This window comes from Triticum aestivum, unplaced genomic scaffold, assembly GCF_018294505.1.
Source record: "Triticum aestivum cultivar Chinese Spring unplaced genomic scaffold, IWGSC CS RefSeq v2.1 scaffold92048, whole genome shotgun sequence".
NCBI lineage: Eukaryota > Viridiplantae > Streptophyta > Magnoliopsida > Poales > Poaceae > Triticum > Triticum aestivum.
Window position 1 is genome coordinate 16714 of NW_025228920.1, and position 6938 is coordinate 23651.

A 6938-nucleotide genomic window follows, 5' to 3' on the forward strand; every position below is an offset into this window, starting at 1 on the left:
CCCGTTGTGACGCTCCTGTTCTTTTTTCATTTTGTCTTTTCTTTTCTTTTCTCATTTCTGTTTTAGTTTTTTCTTCTTTAAATTTATTTGACAATTCTAAATTATAAAAAGTTTTCAGTTATAATTTTTCAGAGAAATTATAAAATATGAGTGAATTCAAAAAAAAAACTTCAGGAAATAATAAAATTTTTGATGTTTCAAAAAATATTGGTGATCTTACGAAACTGTTCGCAAATTATGAAAAATCACAATCTGGAAAAACATGTCAGGAAGAACAATCATGTTCATGATTTTGAAAAAAATATTGTGTATTCAAAACATATTCGTTAATTTGGAAAAAAATGTCAATGAATTTTTTTAGAAAATATTCAAAAAATTATATGTCTTTTGCGAAATTCAAAAATCCAACCCCCAATTTAAAAAAGTCATCAATTCAAAAAATGTTAACTAAGTCAAAAAATATTCATGAATTAAAAAACTATTCATGCATTTCAATAAATGTTTCTGTAAACAAAACAAATGTTCGTGATTTTATAAAGATGTCCTAATTTCAAAAAGATGTTTGTCGATTCAAAAAACTGTTCGCCGGTTCAGAAGTATTTTATGTCTAGGATTTGATTAGTTTTTGGAAAGTCTTTATATGTCTAGGCATTGAGAATAGTTCGTGGTCGATGAGATTTGTTTTTAAAGATTTAAATATTCCCTTGCACGAGACGATGGCAAGTGTTTCGTGCAGCGACAAGCTCATTGCCTAGGATACCACGTCGAATGCATTACGATCACGTGGACATTGTGTCCATCATCAACGAGAGTGGGAAGAAAGATATGTGGCAACATGGTGAGCCACCGTGTTAAAATAAAGAACACCCATATGTCTAGATATTAAGTCATACTTATTTGGCTAGCATGTATTTTTTGTGTCTCCCGTTGCAACGCACACCCCCTAGGGGGATTGACTACCGACATCATTAAAAATCTTTGGTCTATTTCTTTTTTGTCATAAATTTGATGTCTCGTGTTCACTAGCAGTCAGACATGGATATAGAAGTTGGAGCTCTGCTTTCTTAGTATAATTAAGATAGATAGGTTCTTTCGAGTGCAGCGTTTCGGTGCCCAAGCTCATCTGCACCCCGTCAGAAAAAACCACAATTTTAAAAAGTAAATAAAAAATCCTTTTTTTGCATGGTAGAAAATTTATTAGGTGAGGTCTACTCCAATAAATTACCCGCTATGCCACCCGTAAGTTAAGAAAACGATTCGGTTTTTATTTTCAAAGCGCCGCTGTGCTCAGTGGTTTTATACGGGCGATGCCCTATTAATGACACAGATGCACTACCATCGTTGTGGCTAGAGGTTGTTGCTTTTACACAGCACACCAGGGTTCGAATCCTGGTAGTATCGTTTTTGTTGCCTCCTTTTTTCCTAGGCACCTCCTCCACACCTTACGCCTTCATGGGCCGGGCCTACCCGCTGTGACGCTCCTGTTCTTTTTTTCATTTTGTCTTTTCTTTTCTTTTCTCATTTCTGTTTTAGTTTTTTCTTCTTTAAATTTATTTGACAATTCTAAATTATAAAAAGTTTTCAGTTATAATTTTTCAGAGAAATTATAAAATATGAGTGAATTCAAAAAAAAAACTTCAGGAAATAATAAAAATTTTGCTGTTTCAAAAAATATTGGTGATCTTACGAAACTGTTCGCAAATTATGAAAAATCACAATCTGGAAAAATATGTCAGGAAGTACAATCATGTTCATGATTTTGAAAAAAATATTGTGTATTCAAAACATATTCGTTAATTTGGAAAAAAATGTCAATGAATTTTTTTAGAAAATATTCAAAAAATGATATGTCTTTTGCGAAATTCAAAATCCAACCCCCAATTTAAAAAAGTCATCAATTCAAAAAATGTTAACTAAGTCAAAAAATATTCATGAATTAAAAAACTATTCATGCATTTCAATAAATGTTTCTGTAAACAAAACAAATGTTCGTGATTTTATAAAGATGTCCTAATTTCAAAAAGATGTTTGTCGATTCAAAAAACTGTTCGCCAGTTCAGAAGTATTTTATGTCTAGGATTTGATTAGTTTTTGGAAAGTCTTTATATGTCTAGGCATTGAGAATAGTTCGTGGTCGATGAGATTTGTTTTTAAAGATTTAAATATTCCCTTGCGCGAGACGATGGCAAGTGTTTCGTGCAGCGACAAGCTCATTGCCTAGGATACCACGTCGAATGCATTACGATCACGTGGACATTGTGTCCATCATCAACGAGAGTGGGAAGAAAGATATGTGGGAACATGGTGAGCTACCGTGTTAAAATAAAGAACACTCATATGTCTAGATATTAAGTCATACTTATTTGGCTAGCATGTATTTTTTGTGTCTTCCGTTGCAACGCACACCCCCTAGGGGGATTGACTACCGACATCATTAAAAATCTTAGGTCTATTTCTTTTTTGTCGTAAATTTGATGTCTCGTGTTCTTTGCTCTCTTGCATCATTTATTCTTAATTATCAATCTGTAAAACTGACATATTGGTGCAATTTCCCTGAACTCGAATTATTTTATTTTGGGTCTATAAATTTTCTGATTTTTTTGTTGTTCACCCATTGCAACGCACGGGCACTGTTGCTAGTAATAACCAATGAAAAGAACAGATAGGTATAAGCTCAACAGCTGGGCAGCTTAGACACCAAGCTCACATCTGAGCCGGCTACGAAACACCACAGGCTCATCGACAGCTTACAAGTTAGGAACTCCACTAGAAATGCTAAACAGGTCGGTCGAAAACAATCCACAACACCAGATTCCTAGCTTGCAAATATAATTGTATCAGCGTAAAATTGCTCTGCCACTAGCAGGATAGAACACAATACACACTTGACAGCAGAGTAAAACAAGGGAGAAAGTACTCCAACAAGACGGGCAAGAGAAGTGCAGTTTTGCATAGATAACGTCTGAAGACAAACGAACTATGTGTGTCCTCTGTAGCACTAGGACAGAAAAGGTTTTTCAAGAAAAAAAATAAACAGACCCTGTCCGACCATATAACTTAACTACTTACATCTAACCCTTTCATAAAAAAACTACTTATATCTGACAGAGACTGAAAATCGACAATGTTTTCCACCACATGATTTAAAGCAAAAGCCTACTTGATTTAACTATTTAAGCCCCTGAATATCATGTCATTCGAAAAGGGGGAAAACCGCCGTACCTATGAAGAACAAGTTATCAAATGCAGTATTTATGAGCTCACAGCTACATCTTGAAAAATAATCCTGACAGCTGACCAATAGTTGAGGCCCCACATGATAATGTCACAGTTTTACTTCATTGCAATGCATACAACAACAGGTTAGTGTTACTTTGAATCGGAGTATCGACAGTATTGCTTTCTGATGGTTGCATAGCAAGAGTGAAGCTACTGTTTGTCAAGCTTTCTGCTTGCGTCCTCTTGAAACTCGAACCCAGCCTGACTTGGCAGCATTACTTTTGGATATGTCACCTGCTTGTGTGATTCGATCCCTGCTTGATTCAGCAGCCTTCCCTTTGTACATGTTATCAATAGGCTCCAAAGCTATGCAATCGCCTCCTTGTGGAATTCCATCTCTAGCTTTCCCTCTGTATCAGAGACAACAAAATGGGCCATGTTTAAGTGATTAAATTTTGCAGGTGCAGAAACAACAAGTCATAAAGCAAGAGCACATCTTCCAATGAGTTCTGGTTATAGAACACAAGTTCACTCCACCGAGCTCTCTTTCTGAATGCAGAATTCCCGTCACTCCTATACATCTCCGTATACTGAACATCTTACTAGAATGGAGGTTCTAGTGCCATACAAAACACGTGACTCTGTTCCCGGTTATATATCAAATATTTAGTATGGTTATTAGCTTAACTAGTTAGCTTGCCTCATTTTCTCAGTCTAAGCTACATATTTGAACTGAATTCATCTAGAGACATTCTAACAAGAGAAATATCATGTTGTAAGTGAATCTAAAATAAGTCCGCAAAATCCATACTCAGTAGCATCCCCTGGTTAGACCTATCTAATGATGTGGGTGTCCGCTATCATACTACCTTCTCTGAGATCAAACTGGTATGTACAGCAAGAAAAATAGTTAAAACGCACTAGTTACAGATAATAACCTGGCAGACGACTCAGAAGTCAGATAGCTGGAGATCCCACTTTGAAGGTAGGTTTGAGTGAAGCCATATGTTCTTTTTCCATCAAATTTAGCGACTCCTTGTACAACCTTGTTCCTCATGTTCACAGCAAACACAACTGCCCTGCGGTTCATCTCTTTAGCCTTGGCCATGATGTAAACAACATCATCATCATGCAAACTCAGAGCAGGGTGACCTCCCTGGAGTCTCTCAAAGGCAGTCCGAGTGCCCTGACCATCCAATACATCATGAAGCAATTCACAATAACTCTGGTGCACTGGTATCTTGAACATATCGAGTATGCGATCCTTCTGCCAGTTCTGCCAGGGCTCCATCATTTTCCATGTGTTGGCTTCAAAATGTTTGGTAGTCAAAGTGGTGTTGAAGGCTACTTGGCGCCGTTTGAACTTCAATCGCATCTCAAAGAAGTTGATATGGCCTTCCACAATGGCAATGTCTCGAAAACGCTCAGGAGAGCCTTCGCACCTCTTGTTCAAAGGTGGCGGCAATGCACAGTACCGAAGAACAGTGCGGCCCGTGAGAACCTCACAGAACAGAATGCCGTTCCATAGGTCGACCCAGGCCACCAGACCATCTTTGCCTCCGATAACCAGCACCTTGCTTGTAAGTATGCGCGAGAACCTCTCCGGTTTATCAACATGCATCAGCCTGGTGCTCCATGTCCAGGTCTTGGAGTCAAACTGGTGGAGGTCATACTGTCCGTGGACGCCTGGCCGCCTGCCCAGTGGATGGCGGCGATGATAAAGCTGCCGTCACCACGGCAAACAATGCCCGCTGAGCAGTCGGAAAAGACAAAGGAGCTGGCATCGGCTAGCCGGCGAAGAGTTGGGTTGGTGCCGGCCTGGTAGACATAGTAATGATTGATGTAACCGGTGGGACTGAGGTGTTTCTGAGGGCCAACAGCGGCGCGGAGGAGGACCAGGTCGTCCTGGGCGGCGACCACCATGGCGTATTGGTGAACTCGCTGGGTTCCACGCCGTTGGAGTGGACCGTGAGGCAGGAGACGCGCGGCGGGTGGGCGATCCAGAAGGTAACCCGGATGCGGTGGGCATCGGCGGTGGTGGCGTTGGTGCGGTCGTCGATGTAGGCGTGTATGTCGAGAAGGATCGACTGCGGAAACGAGTCCAGATCGTGGGGGTGGGTAGGCGACCGGACGTCCTCCGCTTCGTCGTCGTCCTCCTCCTCCTCCTCGTCTTCGTCGTCGTCCGTGTAGATCTCGTCCTCGGAGCAGGAGGAGTACTCGTCCTCCTCCGTCGGGATCTCGTCCTCGTCGATTCTGAGAGACGAGAAGTCGATTCCCTTCATTCCCAATCCCTTATCCTCCATGGCGATCGGTTGGTTGGTACTCCACAGCAATTGGTCTCGGAATTGAAGAGGGCGAATCAAGGGACCGGCGGCGGCGGCGGCGATCTAAGGTTGGCTGATTTGGGCATCAAGAGGATCGGATAGGAGGCAAGTGTGTGTCTCGTGGCGGCGGAAATAGGGACTCAAAACCCCTAGCCCGAGCGCAAAGAGGTTTCTAGGTTCGAGTCCCTACCGGCTACAGGTAAAGGGCGATGCTAGGCGCTGGCCGAGCGGCCCGTCGCCCACATCGGTCGCTCCTTGAGCCGTCAGATGCGTGCACGTAGCCGTCCGATCTGATCCCCTCCAGCTCGTCCTCCTTGAGAAAGCATCTTGTGCAACGGCAGAACTGATGCACCAGGCACTTATGGGCCGTTGGATGAGGAATAAGGGGACAGGATTCTGCCTCAAGGTGGGCTGCTGATACTTTTGTATACTCGTCCTCGTTTTTGTAGGAAACAACAAAGAGGCGCAAAATCTATTTCTCTGCAAGCTCTATCACCTTACATGTCTCATCTCTTTCTGTATTTTTTTTCAATACAGTTCGCATGAACTGCTACCACCAGAAGACAAGTTCATCTCAAATAGCTATATCAGTCGAGCCATGACCACTTTGAATCTGCACTCTTACTATCTGTGTGCATGGAAATGCTCCAACAACACTCCGGATGGATCACTCTAGATTGGTGCTCCATTTCATTTTGAAGATACATATTTAACAACAAAAAACATGGCACTAGTATCAACTGATCAGGTAGCAACATAGCATCAATTATCTAGTTCATGATGTGGAATGTGACGCCTCCGATTCAATCGTACACTAATCATACACGCAAACGTGTACTATCAAGATCAGAGACTCACGGAAGGATATCACAACACAACTCTAAAAATAAAATAAGTCATACAAGCATCATAATACAAGCCAAGGACCTCGAGGGCTCGAATACAAGTGCACGATCATAGACGAGTCAGCGGAAGCAACAATATCTGAGTACAGACATAAGTTAAGCAAGTTTGCCTTAAGAAGGCTAGCACAAACTGGGATGCAGATTGAAAGAGGCGCAGGCCTCATGCCTGGGATCCTCCTAAACTACTCCTGGTCGTCGTCAGCGGCCTGCACGTAGTAGTAGGCATCTCCAGTGTAGTAGGAGTCGTTGTCGACGGTGGCGTCTGGCTCCGGGGCTCCAACATCTGGCTGCGGCATCCAAGAAGAAAAGGAAAGAAGGGGGTGAGAGCCCCTCCGAGATTGGATCTGTCTCTCTGTCTCTCTCTGTTTCTGTGTTCTCATATTCTGCCCTTTCACCGTTTCTTATATATCCGAAGATCTGTAACTCCGATTGGATTGAAACCTTTGCCAAGATATTTCTCTAAAAATTAGCTTTCTTGCGGCCAAAGAAG

General features: G+C 41.9%; 1 pseudogene; it reads right to left on the reverse strand.

The window, feature by feature from the left end:
• Positions 1-3392: 3392 nt before the first annotated feature.
• Positions 3393-5658, reverse strand: LOC123174764 (uncharacterized; annotated as a pseudogene).
• Positions 5659-6938: the final 1280 nt, after the last annotated feature.